The 22,012-nt window shown below is 41.3% G+C and overlaps 1 protein-coding gene across 5 annotated transcripts in view; it reads left to right on the plus strand.

Annotated features, from left to right (window-relative positions):
- The window catches only part of CCSER1 (coiled-coil serine rich protein 1), a 1,061,474-nt gene that overhangs the window by 179,401 nt on the left and 860,061 nt on the right, over positions 1 to 22,012 (plus strand). The gene's annotated exons all lie outside the window — the stretch shown is intronic.

The raw sequence follows: 22,012 nt of genomic DNA on the forward strand, positions 1-22,012 counted from the left end.
GCTTTCTGTGATGCAGATATATAAACATTATTGTGAGAAATAGGGATTAGGAATACTTTCTAGTGTAGCTAAATCTAAATATCTCATGCTAAGGACAGTACACCTCTCAGTTAGTATAAATAGCTACCTGTAACCGCTTTTACGTAGGTAGCATATTCATCTTTTTGACAGTTAGAATTGTGAACAAGATGACTAACTGAATGACTAGATACAGTATATGTTATTTTGTAGCAATCTACAGAGCCTTCAGCAAGGGATGTAATTTGCTTATTAGGTGAATGTGTATTTTCACTTAACACCCCTATAATAGAAAAAGACAAAGAAACAACATATTTTTGTTTTAAAATATTTTTTGCCCATTAAGGCGACGGAAAGAATTGGATCACTCAAAGAAATATTGCAGGTACCACTTAAACTGCAAAGCCGTACAAGTCAACAGAAATAGCTGAAGACAAATTGAACCAGCTGTTTCACCTTCTCAAGAAATACAGAGTAAGAGGGTATAGCCTGGTAAGTAGAATGGTATAAGGCTCTGGAGCTCCATGTAAATATAGCACTGTGGCAGCAGAGCTAGCGTGTGTACGTCTAACTGGGCTGAGAATCGCCCTTACCAGCTGCACTGTTGTTGTATCCTAAGTACATAACTATTTGATAGAAAGAAAAGAGTAAATTGATAGTGAAAACTATGTTAATTTCAAGCGATGGGGAACAGTAACAAAGCCTATACTATGTGTTACAAAAACTCAGGGACGGGGTTGTTGCTTTCCAAACTTGGTACAAGGTTTCTAATTTAAATAAATCTTTGGGGGCAAACATTGCTGTATTGCATTCTATATTGCTGCCACTGATGTCATTGGAAACGTGCATAGGATACTTTGATTCCTCAAGTTCCCACTTCACTGCCTCTTCCTACAGTTAGCATTAGCAGCTGAACTTTTTCTGCACCAGCATTTTTGTGTCCTCCCTTATACGAAAAAAGAATTTAAAAGAGAAGCTAGGGAAAATATGTGCTGGGGGAAAAAAAATCTGACATTTGAGCAAAACCCTTTCTGAAAGAATGATTTAAACCCCTGTTTACCAGTGAAACTGTTATAGGTCCAAGTTACCATGGAAACAGAATTCAAATAATATTAGCAACAGCATATCTATTATGGTATTGCATTAACAATGCTGTAGTCAAGGATCACTTGCAGTTTCATGTACAAGCCACTGTTTTCAGTAATTTATAACCAAGAAAGCAAACAATGTTACAGACTAGAAACTAGCATTAAAAACAGAAGTCTCAGCGTTCAATTACTTATTGGGGAGGCGGGGTGAGGGGAGAGCGAGGGGCTCTTCCTTTTGCCAGTTTTCAGGGGGAAGCAATTGTATTAATTTAAACACGTGTAGAAGAATGTACAATATTCTATAGGTTTCAGAGTAACAGCCGTGTTAGTCTGTATTCGCAAAAAGAAAAGGAGTACTTGTGGCACCTTAGAGACTAACCAATTTATTTGAGCATAAGCTTTCGTGAGGTACAGCTCTCTTCATCAGATGCATACTGTGGAAACTGCAGAAGAGATTATATACACAGAGACCATCGAACAATACCTCCTCCCACCCCACTCTCCTGCTGGTAATAGCTTATCTAAAGTGATCACTCTCCTTACAATGTGTATGATAATCAAGTTGGGCCATTTCCAGCACAAATCCAGGTTTTCTCACCCTCCGCCCCCTCCCCCGCCCCACAAACTCACTCTCCTGCTGGTAATAGCCCATCCAAAGTGACCACTCTCTTTACAATGTGTATGATAATCAAGGTGGGCCATTTCCGGCACAAATCCAGGTTTTCTCACCTCCCCCCCCCCCCCCCCTTTTTTTTTTTTTTTTTCCAAAAACCACACACACAAAATCACTCTCCTGCTGGTAATAGTCACATAAACACCACCCTATACCGGAAACCTACTGACTGCTATTCCTACCTTCATGCCTCCAGCTTTCACCCTGACCACACCACACGATCCATCGTCTACAGCCAAGCTCTGCGATACAACCACATTTGCTCCAGCCCTTCAGACAGAGACAAACACCTACAAGATCTCTATCAAGCATTCTTACAACTACAATACCCACCTGCGGAAGTGAAGAAACAGATTGATAGAGCCAGAAGAGTTCCCAGAAGTCACCTACTACAGGACAGGCCTAACAAAGAAAATAACAGAACGCCACTAGCCGTCACCTTCAGCCCCCAACTAAAACCCCTCCAACGCATTATTAAGGATCTACAACCTATCCTGAAGGATGACCCAACACTCTCACAAATCTTGGGAGACAGGCCAGTCCTTGCCTACAGACAGCCCCACAACCTGAAGCAAATACTCACCACCAACAACATACCACACAACAGAACCACTAACCCAGGAATCTATCCTTGCAACAAAGCCCGTTGCCAGCTGTGCCCACATATCTATTCAGGGGACACCATCACAGGGCCTAATAACATCAGCCACGCTATCAGAGGCTCGTTCACCTGCACATCCACCAGTGTGATATATGCCATCATGTGCCAGCAATGCCCCTCTGCCATGTACATTGGTCAAACTGGACAGTCTCTACGTAAAAGAATAAATGGACACAAATCAGATGTCAAGAATTATAACATTCATAAACCAGTCGGAGAACACTTCAATCTCTCTGGTCACGCAATTACAGACATAAAGGTCGCTATCTTAAAAACTTCAAATCCAGACTCCAGCGAGAAACTGCTGAATTGGAATTCATTTGCAAATTGGATACTATTAATTTAGGCTTAAATAGAGACAAGGAGTGGCTAAGTCATTATGCAAGGTAGCCTATTTCCCCTTGTTTTTTCCTACCCCTCCCCCCCAGACGTTCTGGTTAAACTTGGATTCATGCTGGAAATGGCCCACCTTGATTATCATGCACATTGTAGGGAGAGTGGTCACTTTGGAAAAGCTATTACCAGCAGGAGAGTGAGTTTGTGTGTGTGTGTTTTGGGGGGGGGGGGTGAGAAAACCTGGATTTGTGCTTGAAATGGCCCATAGTGAAAATTTAATTTGTTTGCTAAATCAAAGTGATTTGATAATCAGTAGTAGCAGAAGTTTGCCCTGTCAGTTTGTCCAAAAAAGAATGCTCTTTCTTGAAAATGGATGGCCATGGTTTGCCACTAGAATTGGTGACAGGTTGTGACAATGAGCTATGCGGGTGGTGCCTATGTTAAGATTGTCTCAGTTGTCTCCAGGGGGCCTAAATGTGTCCCCTTTGCCAGACATCCCCGACCCAGAGTCACCATTCCGTCCCTTTTTCATTGTGTGTGCTGTTCGGCAGTAAAAGATAGTTCTGTTTATTTCACTCTCTCTTCCAATTAAGACAATTGAAAAAACCCCAGATATCTTTGTTTAAATGTTGCCCAGATTACTGGCTGAAGCCCTGACTTTGGTTTTAGGTGTATTCGACCACAACCTTCCCAGCTAGCTCTGTGCAGGTGCGCACACACTACATCTGCTAATTTCTTGGTTACCATGACAGAAAATTCAATCAATGCAGCTGGTGTTCCATGATCTGTATGGTGTTCAACGAGAATATGGCATCATCACAGGGAAGAACTGGGTTCCCAAAACCATGAGACATACTCTTGGCACTTACACGATCACTAGGATGGACAAGGGTACATGACTATATCCCTCACTGATAGGATCACATGCAGCCCTTGGCTAGAGCCCTGAAACAGGAGACATTAAATAATCCAGACAAGAATCTGACTGTACCTTTCGTGTTTGGAACGTTACATACAATTACAATGCCGATTCATTTCAATTGTGGTCCAGCATACAATTTTACAATAGTCTAATTGAATAAATAAAGAAAAATATGTATACGTCCTAAAAATTCTCTAATCTGGCGGACCTAATTTCTGAGTTCACACATGGTTTACACGCTCTCTCTAAGAGACTTAATCATGTCACCCTCATCCTTGTTATAGTTTCACTCGGCCAATTAGGGATCCGATAGAATACCCTGTTACTAGGGTGACAGATCAAACACACATGGCAAATATAGTTTATAAGCAGTGCAGAGACTGAAGTTTGTCCATGAAACATTTGTTCAGTAATTTCCGGTAATGAACAAATTCTAAACAACAAATAGGAAAAAAATCATCAAAAACCTGTTTGATGTGAATAGGTCACCATCTCTAGGCCTGTCCTGTCCAAAAAGCAGGTGTGATATACTTGTTGCTTCATGGCCATTTATTTTACAGACAACAAAATGCAATCTGAACTGGCAGAATGTTTAGTAGAAAAGAGACATATTTGGTCTAAGTTGTTTTGCTTGGCTGACCAATCCTTGGAATAATCTTTTAGATTATCTGTGGTCCACAAACTTCCAGTATAAATGTAACTTACATAGAAGTCTGCAGTTAAGATTGTATTCTGTTGAAATGCAGGATAGAGAATACTGAAGGAGCTTGTTTTGTCTTTGGATGTGAAACTTGGCACTATACATGTGGAAAATTTTTTCCAACCCATATGGTAATACCTTTACTTATGCACATACATGGTGCGTTACATATTACGGCAGCTGTAAAAACATTAACTGATCCACAAAGCAAATTACATGCTGCTGATATATTCCTTTTTATGGTAGAAAAGCAATTAAACCAGGTTTTATTTGATCATTTTAAACTTCACTGTGTGGTTTTTCAAAGAATCTGAGCCTTTGACTGCATTCTTATGTGGTTTGTTGTTATCAAAGTAAGAAGTGAGGGCTAGATTCACAAAAGAAACAAACTTTTAGGCACCAAGAAAATCATTCGGATTCACCATACCTGAGTTTGGTGCCTAGGCTCTCTATATAATGAATGGGAAGAGAGAGGCACTTAGAATTGGTTAGTCTCTAAGGTGCCACAAGTACTCCTTTTCTTTTTGCGAATACAGACTAACACGACTGCTACTCTGAAACCTGCACCTTAGAATGGGATTCATAAAAACCAGCACGCTAGGCGGCTCCTTGTCTAAGGTAGCTAATAGAAAATGCCAAGACAAGACGTGTGGGTATATGCTAAGCCCTGCTCCTCTCTCCGAGATAGGCACCTACCTCAGGGCTGCAGGGAGGTGCCTCCCTCTGCTTGAGATTCTCAACTGTAAAATGTGTCTTTGAATTAGGTGCTGTCAAGGTTCCTTCCCCATTCTGAACTCTAGGGTACAGATGTGGGGACCTGCATGAAAGACCCCCTAAGCTTATTTTTACCAGCTTAGGTTAAAAACTTCCTCAAACTTTGCCTTGTCCTTGAACCCTATGCTGCCACCACCAAGCGTGTTAAATAAAGAACAGGGAAAGAGCCCACTTGGAGACATCTTCCCCCCAAAATATCCCCGCAAGCTCTACACCCCTTTTCCTGGGAAAGGCTTGATAAAAATCCTCACCAATTTGCAGAGGTGAACACAGACCCAAACCCTTGGATTTTAAGAACAATGAAAAAGCAATCAGGATCTTAAAAGAAGAATTTTAATTAAAGAAAAAGTAAAAGAATCACCTCTGTAAAAATCAGGATGGTAAATACCTTACAGGATAATCAAATTCAAAACCTAGAGAATCTCTCCAGGCAAAACCTTAAGTTACAAAAAGACACAAAAACAGGAGTATACATTCCATTCAGCACAGCTATTTTACCAGCCATTAAACAAAAGGAATCTAACGCATTTCTAGCTAGATTACTTACTAACTTTTTACAGGGATTCTGAGCTGCATTCCTGTCTGTTCCCGGCAAAAGCATCCCACAGACAGACCCTTTGTTTCCCCTTCTGCAGCTTTGAAAGTATCTTGTCTCCTCATTGGTCACTTTGGTCAGGTGCCAGTGAGGCCATCCCAGCTTCCCAACCCTCCACAGGTGAAAGGTCCCTGCCTCCAGCCAGGAGGGATTCCATAGTTCTGTGTACAGAAAGGTGGCCACCCCTCCCCTCACATTCACGACAGGTTCCTCTGCCGTTTTTGCAAAAAGTCACGGGACAGGAGCCTCTCCCCTCAAACTTTTAGCTCAACGGTTAGAGTATTCACCTGAGATGTGAGAGAACCTCAGCTCAAATCCCCTTCTCTACCTGAGGGGAGAGGGGATTTGAACAGGGATCTGCCATCTCTCAGATGAGCGCTCTAGCCACTGGGCTATGGGATAGTCTGAAGTGGGGCTCCCTCAGCCCTGCCCCCCTTTTATATAAGCTCATCTATACTGCCCTGATGCAGTAGGCAAGCTCTGATTACACTTAACAAATCAGGCCCCACAGGAATGATAGGCTTTCCTCTATCTTCCACGGGTTCATGAATTGCTCTGGGGCTTAGGTGTCTGGACACCTGGTGCGGGGCTGCAGTGCACATGTTCAGAGGCAGAAACATATGCACTTGAGGAAATATTTACTGAAAAAAAATAGGCACCAAGCAAGTTTAGGCTCCTGCGAGGGCAGCTGAGCGGGTCATTGAGGCCTGATGCTGGGATTTAGTTGGCTGAAGTGGCAGTTAGGTGCCAAAGAAACTAGCCCAGTGTCTCCTGTGACTTTGTAGCTGAAAATATTTAGCAGACCCAGATTTATGCATGAAAAGGGTTTACTTTATCTTTGATACCACAAAGAATGTGATTGTTGTGATTTTTAAAAGAAGCACAATGAAAAAGCTCAAGTGCTCTGGAATCATCTTAGAATGTGGCTTGAAACAGTTCTTTTCTGACTGAATTTTCATTTTTCTTATTTATGGGGGATAGGAGTCAAATCTCAATCTTGTTGGCACACAGCAGTACACACATCACTGTAATGATGTTAACATTGCTTTTAGCTTGATGATCCGTGATTAATGCAGTCTTATGTGATTGGTGTCTTGATCAGCTCTGTCAAGACCTGATTCTTAACTATGGATTGACTGGAACCAGGAATCTTTTTGAAGATACTAATGAGAACATAAAATAGACTGAACTATTTGCCTGATTCCTTGGAGTTGCCCGCACATAAACTCCATGTCCATAAAAAGCAAAATGTCTCTCTCAAAATGAGTTATAGATTAATATTCCTTATATTTAGGGCCTGCTCCTCCGTCTATTGAATCCAGTGGTAAAATTTCCCATTCAATTCAGTGACGTGGTCTGTGATGGGTGAGGTGAATGGGGAGCACCATGGAAGATTAAATTTAGCATTGACAAATGCAAAGTAGCACACATTAGATGGAATAATTTGAATTAACTGTAACCAATCAAGAAAAAGAACTTTAGATGTTGGGTCAATGGAATCTTCCATTTAAAGTGCAGTAATCATCCAAAGAACAAACAAAATCATAGGGGAGATAGGAGAATAAGATAGAAAATAATGCATTACCATTATACAGGCAAATCACAGGTGAAAACAGATATGAACAGAAGTTAAGATGACTCTAAGCCATGTATTTAGGCAATTCCTTTCACAGGTAGTTTTGGAATTTCTTCTTCATTGGTCTTAAATTCACACTCATTTATTGTATAAATTGTTTCTGCATGTTAGTCGACCATAGAAAAATTGCTTACGAACTATTACAAGATTTATTGTTTCCTTTTTAGAGTATCTTATATACCACTAAGAAATAATATGATTATTGGATGGCTCTATTCAGAAGAGGAAGCTGCTCATGGTATATAAAAGATATCCAAAAGCTTTACATTAGATACAGAGATTTGTAGAATGTTGGCAAAGTATTCTGCGTTTTTAAATATTCTTTCCGTTTACTGGGTTATTTGTATTTGTATTTTCTTTTTGAAGTATGTGTGAGAGGGCAGAAGGGGAATTACTTCATTATGTCCATGAATTATTCAGTTATGATTCTCAGCATTAATAATCCTTTAAATAGCTTAATATTTTCCTTTTAGTATGTCAGATTTTTTCCTAATGCAGATTGTGTGCCACATTTCTTAGCTGGTTACAGTCTTGATGAAGTACTAGCTGCTAGCAATCCCTGCAAACAATTTCAGACCTTAACTATAAATGATTAATTCTAATCTTATTTTCTGGCACCACATAAATTACAACCACATATAAATAGATGTGTGTTCTGCTGTCTGTACATTTTTTTGACAAGAACCCATTTACTCTCTCCAGAGAGTCTTCTCCCAACCCTTGAAAATTTTATCCCCAAATAGTATCCTCCACATTTTCCCCCAGCACAGACAGAAAGCTGTGCTTCAGCTCTTGCCCTGGTTTGTGTCATTTGCATTGATAATTTATTTTACAATTTATATCCACAAGCTGAATTTTATAGTAATAATATAATACAATACTCTTTGTTTAGTGCCAGCATTCAGTCTGTAATTTTTTTTACTTTCAGTAACTGAGTCAGTAATTTTTCTGAATGTGAGAAGCCAATTCCATAATCAAAGGCCATAAACAGAAAAGCCTAGAATCTCCAATGTATATTGGGGAATCTGTGTGCAGAAAATGACTAGAAACAAGAACCCAAGAAAAATAACTGGAAAGATACTCTGGGTACCTACGTATATGTCAAAATATTTCTGAGCTAAGGGAAAATTTTAGAATGGGTCCATGTCCCATTTTCAAAAGGAAATTAGGCAGTTAGGCTCCTAAGACTTGTTAAAGTCCAGGAAATTTTCCTACCATTGAAATCAATGGGATTCAGGCACCCAACTCACTGAGGCACTTTTGAAAATCCCAGTAGATGCTTAAAGACCTTTGAAAATCTGGTCCTATAGTCTCAATCACATCATTCCTGATGTGCTTCAGAGTCCCATGGATGTCTGTGGGAATTTTGATTTCTGAAGAATAAAGTATTTTGCTTGAAATCAAACAAGAGATTTCAAAAGGATATCAATGTGATCAGATAATCCAGATTCAGTAAGACCTCTGACAGCAATGAGTGTTCTATCAGCAGCAGTTTCTTAATGGAAGAAACAAAAACAAAGAAATGCAAAAATTGATTTTAGAACAAAGTATTAATTTACCTCTCCATTATCTTTTTATCGAGCAAAGGTCTCAATCTGACAGTATTATGTCGATAATACACAGAAGCCTTATTGATTACATATGCAAAATGCTTACAAAAAAAATAAATAAATCAAAATGTAATGTTATAACCCAGGTCTTCATGTTCCAGGATGGTAAAGTCATATTAACATATAACCAAAGTTAACTGTCAGAAGCAGAGTGATGCGCAGCAGATCTCTATGAAAAAGTTGTTAAACTTCAGCTCTTAAATGGATGTTGCTTCATTAAATTGCTTGCTATTGAAATGCTTAATATCACCCAAGCAATAGTCAAGACTGTTATGGTATTGCTATAATTAGATGGCAATCTATGTCATCTACATAAAAGAACCTTGGATCATACTGAAGGATGACAGGTCCAACAGCTCTGTGTGTGTGTGTGTGTGTGTGCATACATTCACACAACACACACACATGCAACGGTAACAGAACAAAGCCCACTTGTTTTGAGAACAAAATTGATCAGACCTAAATCTCCCCGTAGACACCAGCACTAATACGAAAGAAAATAACCAGCTGAAAAGCAATCAGAATGGACTGCACTTAGCTGCATTGCTGAATGCTTCTAGAAATGCCAAAGACACCAATAAAGACAGAGAATCTGTGTCCGCCACCATTAGGACATCATTGTATGCTTTTAACCATGTTGTTTTAGGAGTATGAAGTCTACGAAACTCAGATTGAAGATAAAATTGTAACAAAGTAATAGTTTCATTTGGAATTTTTATAATTTTCAGATTGGTCTACTAAAGTGAAGTGCAAATCTGAGTCTCATATACAGTACTATTTGTGGATATCCAGCCCTAAATTGCTTCATTCTGCCTGAGTTTGTAAATTATGTTGACTTGATTTTGTGTGTGGTTTTATTTAGTTCACTGGTTATTTGGGAATTAAATAGGATTATTACATTAATATGTTTGATGAATATTTGTGCACTTATACGTGGGCTGTGTTTATCATCTATAAATAAAATATTAATTTTAAATGAGTGCAATTATAATAATAGCGACTTTTGTATGTCCATAATAAAATATGTAAATTGGAAACGGGGTCAGTAATTGATGGGTTCAGAGTGCTTCTCTACAGAAGGAATTATTTATCATTTGTAATTCAGGAATGCTTAATGGCTCCAATCAGAGATGGCTCCTTTGTGTTAGGCACTGTACAATCACTTACTAATAAGACAGGCCTTGTCCCGAAAAGCTTGTAATCTTTGTTTTAGAATTGTGTTTGGCTTTAAGCCCTGTATTACCTTAATGTCATCTGGCAAAAACATTTGAGAAAACACACTGTATTAAGTAACTTGGCCAAAGCTTTCAAAAAACCTACTGGCTGCAGGAAGCCACTTGTCCAATACTCAGCTGTCTTCAAAAATCACTGCATGTAGCCCTTGCTAGAATGAAACCATCTTTAGCTAATATTTCTTAGTTTAAGAAGTCTGGACCTGATCTAAAACCTATTGAAGTCAAAGAACTTTGGATGTGACCTCTATCAATAGGATGAAAAAAGGACAGTTGGATAATTTCTCTTGTTGTACAGAATTTTCAATAATAACAAAAATAGTTCCAAATGAATAGGCAAGGCCTTCAGATACCTAGAAATATTTTTTGAATGTATACTCCATTCTGATTATGTACGTTAAGGTGATTGTTGAGAAGTAGTCTGAACTGAGGCATGTATGGGGGCCATTTTATCCAAAATACTAATACACCATTATTTTAAATTATTGGCTATCCATTTGCCTAAATAACTATACCAGTGTATCCTGTTAGAGCTAGAAACAAAATACCTAATCTAACATCCATAAGTAAGAAACTGTTAGAGAAACTTTTTAAAGTTACCAGAAGTGACACGTCTGTAAATAATTAAATTACAGAACATGAACCCCTCCACCAAAATACCTAGACAGCAAATACCTAGATCTTTCTCAGGAGACACAAGCAGAAGAGTGACTGAATAGGTCCATGCACATGTATGTCTCCTTCCTTAGCTACCTACTAAGTAATATGGACACTCTGCCTTCCTCCCTGCTCTGGCTACATTACTAAGAACATTGTTAAAGATGGTTAGAGACACTATTTTTGTAGGACATGACAAAAGAGATAAAAATATAGACAGGTTTTCTGAAGTGCTCAGGGTTGGTATACCTGTTTTCCCACTGAAGAGTAAAACTCCCTTAGGAGAGGAAGGAATGCCCACTGGTTAGGACATCAGACTGGGAGACCTGAGTTGAATTCCCTGTTATGCCACAGACTTCCTGTGTGACCTTGGACAAGTCACTTCACTTCTCTGTGCCTCAGTTCCCCATTTGTAAAATAGGGATGGTAATACCTGCATACACCATCGGACTGTCACGAGGATAAATACATTAAACGTTGTGAGGTGCTCAGATACTACTGTAATAGCGGCCATGTCTATACTGTGCCACAGTGTGGACTATGAGAGTGTGAATTGCATCGTGCACCAAAGTCTTGCGATCTAACTGCCTCATGTGGATGCCTCATACTCTTTGAAAGAGGACTACATTAATGCAAACTAAGGGTATGTCTACACTGTAGTTAGACATCCGTGGCTGGCCTGTGCCAGCTGTCTCAGGCTCATGTGGCTTGAGCTGCAGGGCTGTTTAATTGAGATGTAGACATTCCGGCTTGGGCTGTAGCCCGAGCTCTGGGACCCTCCCACCTTGCAGGGTCCTAGAGCCCAGGCTCCAACCCATGCCAACAATGGAAGACTACACTGCGGTTAAACAGCCCCACAGCCTAAGCCCTGCAAGCCTGAGTCAGCTGGCATGGGCTAGCCACGGATTTTTAATTGCCGTGTAGACATATACCCAAGTAACTTTTTGTATCCACGGGGCACTTAGGTTGCACCACTTTGGCGTGGTTCTGCAGTTCACACCCCTGTAGTCCAGAATGTGGCACAGTGTAGACAAGTCCTTAGTCCTAAAATAGTAATGGGTTTGAAAATCCCAATCTAAAGCCTTCCAAATCCAGTATTGCTGGGTCAAATGTGAGTTCTACCCAAATGAGGACTGAATGTAGACTTCAGTGATTGGCTTGCTATTGGGTGTCTCACTGCAGTAATTACTGAACCAACAGTATGCCCAGAGCTGTGCTGAAATTATTGGTACTGTTACGGAGAAACAGATGTTCTGGCATAAGGAATGGCTAGAGATAAACTGAAGTTGATAAACTAAAGCACTTATTAATTTTAGCCCCATTCTAACTGAAGAAGGAGGGAAAATTCAAATGCAAAACAGAGACATGGAAGTAGGAAAGTTCTTTTTAAGCTTCTGAGATCAAAAGTCAGTGGAGAATTTTATTAAACTTTTTTTGTTGGAGAGCTTGTCTCTTCACAAAATGATTAGGCCTTCTGGAATAAATAAATTATACGTCAGCATTAATAGACAATCAGCATTTCCCTAGAACATTGGTGAGAGGTTTCATTTCTTTTTCTTAACGTAACAAAGCATTGAAACACAGGATTGAATTAAAGTACAGTTAAGGCCTCTTTTGCGTGTTTTTTTTTTTTTTTTTTTTTTTTAAAAACTAGTGTTATTCCTCTCCTGGGACATAATTGACCATGATGGGGAAGGTTAAAAAATCTTAAAGTTTAAAAAAAATAATAAATAAATCTAGAACTTCTGTTCCCTGCACCAAAAAAGGGAGTTCTCAAGGTAGCATAATCTAATGGATATGGTGCAGGAATAGAAATCAGGATAGCAGGCTTCCATTCAATGCTCAGGTGCAGACCTGCTGTGTTACCTTGGGCAAGTCACTTCTCCTCACTGTGTGTCTATTTCCCTTCCCAACCTTTATCAAAAATGCCTGTAGGGTGGCACTGGGAACGTTACTGATGTGCTTACATGTTATCTGCCCTGTTGGGTATGCTCTTGTGTCCGATTTTACATTCTTGTGAAATGACTGGCTGGAAAAAAATATTATCAGCAAGAGTTTTTCCTCAAAGGTCTGTGATGATAACAGAGAAGCAAACAAGTTAACGTGATTGGAATGTAAATGAAGAAGCTCCCCATCTTGGAGTTCAGCCTAACCCTATGATGCTGTGGAGCTCTACAGTCCCACAGGTGCTCACTATCTTCCAAAGCAACTCTTACCTTGAGCTCCAGTGCAAGAGGTGGGAGAAGCTGCATGGGAGCGTTACTCCTTTTTTATTGGAACCAAGGTAGTGGCTTGCCTGTGTCATGCTGCTTTTACCTGGGTGATACTCCTCATTCTTTACTACTACAGTTCTAGTTCATTGTTTCTCCACCACAGGCTGGTTGGGGAGTGTGTGTGTGTTTGTATGTCATTCGTGATGACTAGGATGAATAGGATGAGTTTTGAGTGGAGAACTGCTTGCAACATGTACTTGCAGTAGTTGTTTCTGTGGTGGTTAGATCAGCACTTGGTGATATGCAGTGATCAGTGGGGGATTGATTAGCACTAGAGAAGATTTAGGGGTTCAGAAACTATCACAGAAGGCCTTCATGCAGATGGATCCCCTGAGACACTGTTTCTGGGGTACAAATCCTTTGAGTGAGGAGTCCATGTCCCTCACAGAAGGATCTGCAAGGAGACCCTTGTGGGAGTTTGCAGTCTCATTTTCTACAGGGTGTTGATCTGGACCCTAGCTAAGCTTCAAAAGACTTTCTCTCAGTAGGTCATGTTTATAAATACAGGCAAGGCCTGAAGTTCCTACAAATGCTATAAGAACTCTGTGACGTTGCATTCCATATGTTTTATGGAAATATGCTAATGAGTGTGAATATAATGTAACTGGAATATGCTTCGTGCAAAAGGTCTCTTGTAAGGTATCATTACAAAGCTTTTGATCTACTGAGTGTGTTCATCCTAATTGTATGAATGTACCAAATGTGCCAAAGATATAACGGGGGTGGAACAGAACAAAAATGCTGCCAGTCATGAGAAATCCCCTAGTTACCACCTGAGCTGGAACTAACAAGAACTGTACCGGGGAAAGGATTGGGCCCAGACTAAGAAGGAGTCTAGTCTGTGAAAGAAGAGTATTGGAACATCTCTGAGGGTGAGATTTACCTGTATTTAGTTTCTTAAATGTATTAGGCTTAGACTTGCATGGTTTTTTTTATTTTGCTTGGTAACTTACTTTGTTCTGTTGGTTATTACTTGAAACCACTTAAATCCTACTTTTTATACTTAATAACATCACTTTTGTTTATTAATTAACCCAAGTAAGCGATTAATACCTGTGGGAGCAAACAACTGTGCATATCTCTCTATCAGTGTTATAGAGGGTGGACAATGCATGAGTTTACCCTCTATAAGCTTTATACAGAGTAAAACGGATTTATTTGGGTTTTGGATCCCATTGGGAACTGGGTGACTGGGTGCTGGAGATAGGTAACCTGCTGAGTGGTTTTCAGTTAAAGCCTGAAGTTTTGGGAGCGTGGACCAGACCTGGGTCTGTGTTGTTGCAAACTAGCATGTCTGGCTCAACAAGACAGGGTTCTGGAGTCCCACAGTGGCAGGGAAAACGGGCTCAGAGGTAGTTTCAGCACATCAGGTAACGGTCCCAAGGGGGTCTCTGTGACCGAAGTTTTACACAAACTCTTAGAGAGACAAGATGGTTGAGGTAATATCTTGTATTGGACCAACTTCTGTTGGTGAGAGAGATCTGAAGAAGAACTCTGCATAAACTCAAAAGCTTGTCTCTTTCACCAGCAAAAGTTAATCCAATAAATATATTACCTCTCCCACATTGTCTTTCTAGTCCCTTCCTGGGACTGACGCGGCTCTGACAACACTGCACGTAAGAACTCTTGTTTAGCATGATTGTGTAAAACCAGTGCAAATTAAATGCCCCCAGTTGATTTAGGTTCTAAATGTCCCAATTTAATGTCTATAATCAGATATACTTACTGCGGTTATGAATATTTGTTTTGTAAAAGTTCACTCTTTTAGTGTTGCATTTACTTTGATATACTCCTCAGCCATAAACTATGATGATTCTGTGCTCCATTTTCCATTATGCATGACTTTGGCTTTATATAATTACGTTAGTAAAACCATGATACTGCAGAATGTCTCTTTGAGATGTGAGGTTAGCACATAGTATATATTCACTAGGTACCCCCATAAATGGAGCATGGGCATTTTTAAAGTCTGAAACAGAATCTGGCTGCAATTTCACATGTTTTATTTTATACTTAGGATGTATTAATGCCATCTCAACATATTTGCTGCGGATACCAACAGATTAGCTGCTGTCTTTGGGCTAGGGGATTATTGAGTTTTGTGTTCTCATTTTATGTGATTTAAGATGTTTGTCGAATGCATTCTGGGCTGCTTATTCAAGTTCATACATTGTAGTTGTTTGGTTTTTTCCTTTTAACATATGCAGTATATTAACCAGCTTTTGTCATTAAATACTTTAAGATGCTTTTTAAGAACTGCATGGATTGTTCTTGTAGTCTTTTAAAGTTTGTTACTACAACATTTTAAAAAAAACATTGTGTGTGAACAGTACTGAATCACTGTATCTTGCAGATATGCTACAGGGTACTTCAATATCATTTTTGATAAAAAATGTTCAAACTACGGTATCTAAAAGAACTTTAGCCCACTTCTATTTAGGTTCCCTTTTCATTGTGTGTCTGTGTAGAACTTTGCACAATTGGTCCTAATCTTTGATTGGTGCCCCTCGTGCAATGCAAATAATAATAGTGATAGACAGCCAAGTTTTAATATTTTTGTCATACCAGTCTGTGATCCTGGAATTTCTGAAAGGTCCAGGGGTAAAATTTTCACAAGTGTCCATAAGGAAAAGATGTTAAAATGTATTTCGGTGTTGCAAGATGTCTACATACCTCTAGTGCAGAGGGGGGCAAACTACAGCCCGCGGGCCACATCCGTCCTGCAGGACCCTACCCTCTGGCCCCCGAGCTCCTGCCAGGGAGCGGGGTCAGGAAAGGCTTGCAGAGGAGCCAGCCCAACTCCCCAGCAGCATGGTGAGCGGGATGGAGGCTAGTCCCTGGCCCCTCCCTGCCTCCCTCGCAGTCACAGTTCCCCCAGCACCTTGGCAGTGTGAATGCAGCTCCGGCCGGGCAGCACGGCTGTAGCGCGGCCAGACCTGGGCATCCAGGGCAGTGCGGTCAGCGGGAGTTCTGGGGGGGAGGCGAGGAGAAGGGGAGGTTGCGGGGGGGTGGTTAAGGAGCCTGGGCCCTTCTGCTGGGGACTGGGGAAGAGCAAACCAGGGCCCCACTCCACCTCCGGCATGCTTGGCCCCTGTCCCCAGCAGCCAAGCCCAGACAGAGAGCGAGCCCTGCTCGACTGCCAGGAAAAGCAGCCAAACGAGCAGGGGAAATGCACAGGGAAAGGACTGAGCCCCTCTTTCCCCCACCCCACAGGTAACGTAGGGCGGGGAGAGCAGGGAGGGTTGGATGGGGCGGGGAGGATGCAGGGGGGCGGTCAAGGGGTAGGGAGCAGGAGTCCTGGGGGTAGTCAGGGGTGGGAAGCAGGGGGAGTTGAATGGGGGTGGGAGTTCTGGGGGGCTGGAATGGGGGTGGGGGCCAAGCCACGCCTCACTGTTTGGGGAGGCATAGCCTCCCCCAGCCTTCCCTACCTGGCCCTCCATACAATTTCTGTACGTGATGTGGTGCTAGGGCCAAAAAGTTTGCCCACCCCTGCTCCAGTGGGATTTTCAGTCTCCAATTTTTAATGAGTTCCAACAACTATTTAAATGTGTTAACAATGTCTGGCATCAAGCGATGTGTGTTTTGTGATCAGCTGCAATATTTCCTCCTTTTTTCTTTCAATTTAATAGTGTGCAAGGTTTTTTTAGGCTAGTATTTTCTGGTTTGTAACAATACAGTTCTTGGGCTCGGAGTGAGTTTACGTCCACATTAGTGTCCGGTAACATAGTACAGTAAATCCATGTAACAGCTTTTTCATTATTTTTATTTTTATGCTTGGCACTCCATAGCACAAAACTCATGTAGCAAATTCTACATTTGTCAGCACGAGGAAAATAAATAGTAATTATGAGGCAGACGTACCAGCAGCTTAACATTCAGGTAAAGGGAACAAGATGTTCTTCTGTTTCAGGCAATTGTAATGGTTGCATGATATTTATTTTCCTTCTGTACAATACCTATTCTTAATTAGGTGAAGGTTTCCATACTCCTCTGTTGTCACTTTAAACCCCTGGGATCTGTAAATGTAGGTACAGCATTAACAATTAGCTTCTGCTCTCAGCCGATGAAGTAGGCTGATAATTGCGGCTGCTGCGAAGGACCATGTGACAGGGTCGAAGACTCACTGGCGCGGTGCCGCCTGCTGGTCGTCTGGGAATTAGCTCTTTTCCAGCCTTGGAGCGCCCTCTGCTGGCCAGTGTCTCACCTGCCTCAGGCCCCCCCATGTCCCTCCTGGACCCCGGTGCCCCTTACCTTGGGGTTCTGCCCCAGCATTACCCAAACTCTCTCGGTCTTCCCTCTCAGGGGAACCCCCTCCACCTTGCCTCAGAGGCTACTGCTGGTCGTCATCTAGCCCCTTCTCACTGGGGCAAACTGCAGTCTGTAGTGGCCACTCATCATCGGCAAGGGGGTTGGACCAGATGCTTCTGCCTATTCCCGGGCTGCACCTCCCAGCCCCAGTACCTGCATAGGCCTTTATCAAGGCCTCAGCCTGGGGAGTTGCCAGGCACGAGCTCTCTTGCTCCTCTTGCCTTTCCCCAGCCCTGCTCTGCTTCAAATACCCTATTCCTAGGCAGCTAAGTTCTTCTCCCTCCAAGGCTGGAGAGAGACTGTGACCCAGCTCCTCCCTTAGGCCTTCTTATACTTCCATTCCGGCCCTGATTGGCTGCCTCAAGCCCACTCCTAATTGGCTCCCCAGGGCCGCCCTTTCCTAGGACTGTTTTTAACCCCTTCCACACTGGAGCGGGGTGACCGCCCCGCTACAGACCACTATAAGGAGAGGGAGGCAGAAGTCCTTGTACTACAGATACCATGTTTCTAGAAGATAATGCCTAATTGAGTTTAAAGGACTGATTTGCATTTAAGGATCTTGTCTTGTGCTGGGAATGAGAGGAGCAATATATGTGGAGAAAGAGTACTGTGAAATGATTAGAAGTAACATAAAGAGTGAAATAATTATGGTAAACCTATCATATCTGGCCACAGCACTCTTACTGAAGGAATACTAGGACTCAGAGAAACTATCCTCAAACCACTCACCGGACAAAGGGCCAGCTTCCTCCAGGACACAACAGACTTCCTCCAGAAACGCCACAATATTGTCATTCTCCCTCAACATTATCATTGTCACTTCCCTATACACCAACATCCGTCACAACTATGGCATCGCTGCAGGTGGCAAGAAGTTACAAGATAATGGACAACTCTCAGATACCCACCCCAAACACATTGCCAAACTCGTCTATTTCAACCTCACCCATAATAATTTTATGTGCAACAACAAACCATGGGAACAGCCACAGACACTAGGATGGCTCCCCAATATGCCAATCTCTCCAAGGGCCTCCTTGAAGAAGAATTTCTGGACAAATGCACCATGAAACCAATGATATACCTGAGATAAAATGATGATATTTTCATCCTCTGGACAGATGACCTAAACTCTCTCATAGATTTCCACCACAACTTCAGCAACCACCACCCTTCCTTTAAACTCTCTCTGCACTATTCCCACATTAGCATCAACTCCCTGGACACCACAATCAGCTTAAACAATGAAACCCTGCAGACGGCTATATACAAGAAACCCACGGATCACCACACCTACCTTCACAGATCTAGTAACCACCCCAAACTCACCAAGAAGAAATCTGTTATCTACAGCCAGGCATTCAGATACCCCAGAACATGTTCAGAGGAGAAAGTCCAGGATACACACCTTAACAAACTTAAAGCCACCTTCACCAAACAGGGACCCTCCACCAGAAAAAAAAGATGGCATCATGGAACAGGCCACCCAAATACCCCAAGAGAGCCTGATTCAATAGTGGTATCAAACCCACTCCAACCACATACCCCTAATTGTCACCTATCACCCCACACTGGAACCACACAGAGTATCATCAAACAGTTATAACACATATTTGATGGGGACCCATCCTGAAAGGAATCTTTCCTGAGTCTGCACTTTTGGCCTTCAAACAACCCCCAAAAACTTCAAGCTCATCATCAGAAGCAAGCTCCACATAGGCCAGGACACACAAATTCAAAGCGGCACCAGGCCCTGCCAGAACAACAGATGCAAAACCTGTAGGTGTATTTCCATGGCTACAATGATCAACACCCCACAGAACACATCTTTCAAGATCTCTGGGTCCTACACATGCTATCACAACTTGTGGTGTTCCTCCTCCAGTGCACTAAATGCCCCAAGACAATCACCATGCTCTCGAATGAACCTACACAGAAAAATAAGACAAAAAACCCATTTCACCTGTGGATGAACACTTTTCTTAAAGCGATCAGTCTAAATCTGACCTCTGTTCTAATCCTCAAAGGAAACATGTATAACATCTTCAAAAGATGATCCTGAAAGCTTAAATTCATAATTTTTCTAGACACTAAAAATCAGGGACTGAATAGATACATTGGATCTATGGCTTATTGCAACAGTCGATATAACATACTACCTCCCTCACCCCCAGATTTCCCCCCCACCCTTTCCCCATTATGACTGGAGAAGTGAATGGGTCACTTCACCTTGAATGGTCCCTTGAAATATGTGTTCGCTACTTATGCTAAACAATCTATTTCACCTTGTATTTAGCTGTGACATACTGAGTACATTTACCAGAACTGAAGAAGATCTCTGTGTAAGATCAAAAGCATGTCTCTCTTACGAGGAGAGGTTGGTCCAATAAAAGATATTACCTCATGCACATTGTGTCTCTAATGATTTGCCATGAAAGTCATCAAGTACCTGGGCCAATCTTCTGTGTGTATGTGTTTCTCTGTATTTATTTTGCTCTGTCTATTATAAAGTACATTGATCTCTACTGTATGACATTGAGCCTTATGGTGAATGAGCTGGTGCACTAGAATAACAATGTGACATTCCTAAGGAAAATAGGGCCTGAACCAAAAAGCCTCTTGAGGTCCGAGTGAGTCTATCTATTGATTTCAATGGGCTTTAATTGGGCCCATATTCGAAATACATTGGACCCAGGACTGCAGTGCTTCAGAGACTAGCACCGTTGCTGTTGACCTCAGTGGGAGTTTTGTCTGAGCATGGATTAAAAAAGAAATGTAGAATTGGGCCTATTATGTTGTCTGGCATAGATTCACTAATATGGCACTTCTTGTCAAAATATTGTCTTCATTTAGAAGAATATATTATCAACTAAACAAGTAACTGAATGGTCTGGCTTTATCCTAGTCATACTGAATGTAATAGTGCCTGGAGTTGAACGTATCCTTGATCACCTTTTTTCTCTTCTTCTTGTTTCAAATCAATCTGTTTTCCCCCATATACTTCTCATTGTAAATAATGACACGCAAGATTAAATACACAGAGTCAAAATGCAAGATAATTCACTATGTTTTTAAGCAACATTTCAGGTGCTTCTGGGAGTAGCTAATTTCAACAGTTTGTCTCTAACCTTAGTATCCCACAGTTGGCTGACATAGGGTATGGGAACAGCAGAATACCAGACAACGCAAACTGTACCCCTCCAACTGGAGTCCACCCAAGTGAATATGAATTGTCTGGCTATCCACTGGCTACACCACCAGCATGTTCACTTGGCCTCTTTGTAAATGGTAGAGGCACATTTTGGAGGCGTTCTAGGCAGTACATTTAAGATTTACATGGGTGCAGATGTCCTTTCAGGACTCGATCCACAGTCCTTTTGGTCTTCTCAGAAACTGGTTCTTTAGTTGAACTACATGGAGATAGGTGTTGGGGGCAGAAGCATGATGCCAACAGATTGCGCTATTATGTCCTACTTCCCGAATTTGGTTTTCACCTTGATGACTTCCAAAAGTGTTGTGTCTCAAATCCTGAGTATCAACTTGCAGCTGAAACATACAACAAAAATCAATATGAAAATCTTGAAAGAAAACAATAACTAAGGGAAATGATGTAACGAAATCCCAGATCCTGACTTTCTCACTTGGTCTTTGCCCACCCACAAAAATATTTACCAGATTGTGAAGTTCTGCCCGAATTCCTTTTTTATCCTAAGTTTCCCAATATTTGTATCTTATATAAATAGGACAATAAATATATATTGATTGTTGGTATGAAAATCAAAACATGAATAAGTAGTCCTAATTTAAATTGGAGATAAAACTACTACTGTTCTGGTTTTTTTATGCTTCACCTTTAGTTTTGCCGAAACACAAAAAAGATATTCCTGTGAGAAGATATTACAAGAACAAAATCAGAATTTTACAGATAGCAATAGTCACATTTTGATGTAAATATAAATACTCATGATCCTGTAAGAAGAGTGCCAAAAGGAAGTGGCAAATTTTTATTTAGTTTATTAGTTCATTTAATTTTTCTGTAGCTCAGTTCAGCCATAGGGCCAATTTTTATTCTGCTAAACTGGGTCCAGATTTTAGTATTTTTCTTCCAGGTATAGCTCTGTTAATTGCAGGTGAGATCATCTGGCCCTCTGGATTTAAATGAGAGCAGAATTTGGCCTATTGTGTTTATCCGGTCTGTGGGCCAGGTTCTGATCCCTTACTCAGGCTGAGTAGCACCTTTCTCCACAAATAATCCTGCTGATGTCAATAGGGCTATTAAAATAAGGTGCATATGGAAGGACATAGCATGTGGAGGCGTATCAAAAACTGGTCATCCATGGTTGTATGAATGTGTGTCTTATCACAAGAGGCGGCGGGGGGGGGGGGGGGGAGAAAGCTAGCATAAGGCACAGTCATCCTGCAGTGTACTTAATTTCTCATTCAGTTTCACCATTGCTACAACTTAAAAGTGAAGGTAGTTTGAAGTTGTACACAGTATTGCAGAGACTATTAATTCAAAGAGCTTTCCT

This window comes from Lepidochelys kempii, chromosome 4 (genome assembly GCF_965140285.1).
Source record: "Lepidochelys kempii isolate rLepKem1 chromosome 4, rLepKem1.hap1, whole genome shotgun sequence".
In the NCBI taxonomy this organism is placed as follows: Eukaryota; Metazoa; Chordata; order Testudines; family Cheloniidae; genus Lepidochelys; species Lepidochelys kempii.